Here is a 1543-nt window from a genome sequence, read left to right on the forward strand (position 1 = left end):
ATATATATATATATACGTTATTTTAGCATTAAATCCATTATTATTCCTGCTATAAAGACCAAATGGCTGCAGTTGCTGGAGATATTAATGTAACCCATAATTTCATTTTGGATAACCTGAAGACCTATATACAGGTGCGTGGTTTAGTGGTTAGGGTGCCGGACTTATGCTCATAAGATTGTGGTTTCGATTCCTGGACTGGGTGACATGTTGTGTTCTTAAGTAAAACACATAATTTAACTTAGCTCCAGTCCACTCAGTTGACAAAATTGACCGGCATCCCATTTTGGTGGGGTACATATACCACATGAAACCAAGGAAGCAGCTCTTATGAGTCGGTTTCACTGGAGAAGGTAACTGTATGATTATGATAACAATGCAAAAATAGAAAAGAAAGGAAAGCAGCTTGAATGAACAACAACATTTGGAGCTGATATAGAAATTAAATTTGACGGAAAGAATTGTTCATATTCGATTGCTAAACGTGGAAAATCAATCTCCAACACCAAAAACCTGTGCATCAACTGTCACATTATCTCTTCTGTCCCACGCAAGTATGCTACAAGTACTTAATCATTGACGAAAACATATCATACGATGATACTGTGAAAATAGAAAAAGGGACCCAAGACTATTGTGCCAAACTAAGATAAATATCGCGGAAGGAAACTCTCCTCTTACATCAAGAGAATATTCCACAATGGATTGGCGGCAACAGTGCAATTCTCCAATAACATAGAGATATGTACGATATACTTTCTAAATGTACAGCATAAGTATTTTCTCCCAGCCATTATAACAAAATGGACGTTGATGTTCCATAATTTACAGGTGTAAACAGTGTAGTCCTAGTAATGTCCGTATGTCTCATTAGATACCGTATTATTCGGCACCCAAGACAAATTTCTCAAAAGAAAATTTCCACCAACAAATGTAGGTCAAATTATAAACCAAAAATTGTGTGTGAAATGCAGCAAGATTTGTAAAGATAATGATGGTGTTTGAATGGTTAAACCACATGTTTATGATATGTATGTAGCGTTCATGTTTCTCATAAACTGTCTTCAAGTTTATCAAACGTACTCGAATTCTGTATAACCAAAAACATTATATGCGTCTCAGATCATGCAGATTCTAGTGTCAGCAATAATCTGACATTGTATCCAGGAAGATATTAATTATTAATTAGCGGACATTGTTAATCATCTCGTATGAAGGTTATCACCCGGATTGTATTTTGCAATATTAATGTTCACTATCATAAATGACGATGTCATATAAGTCGTTAAGTCTCATGTATGCTTCCGTTTTACCTTAAGCATAAACTTGCCGTCTGAAGCTATAGCAATTATAGTGTTAGATTTTGTTTTATAATAGTTCATAGAAAACTGTTGTTTAGAATTTCTCTACTAGGTGGTTATATACAAACATTCATACATGCATAGAATCAAACCCACATATGCGTATGTATGTATGTATGTATGTATGTATGTATGTATGTATCTGTCTCTCGCTCTCTCTCTCTCTCTCATTCTCTGTATAT

The 1543-nt window shown here is 34.8% G+C and overlaps 1 protein-coding gene across 1 annotated transcript in view; it reads right to left on the reverse strand.

Moving 5' to 3' along the window:
- LOC106873511 (epithelial cell-transforming sequence 2 oncogene-like) overlaps positions 1-1543 on the reverse strand; it is a 113793-nt gene that overhangs the window by 44818 nt on the left and 67432 nt on the right. The gene's annotated exons all lie outside the window — the stretch shown is intronic.

Source organism: Octopus bimaculoides, chromosome 15 (assembly GCF_001194135.2).
Source record: "Octopus bimaculoides isolate UCB-OBI-ISO-001 chromosome 15, ASM119413v2, whole genome shotgun sequence".
NCBI lineage: Eukaryota > Metazoa > Mollusca > Cephalopoda > Octopoda > Octopodidae > Octopus > Octopus bimaculoides.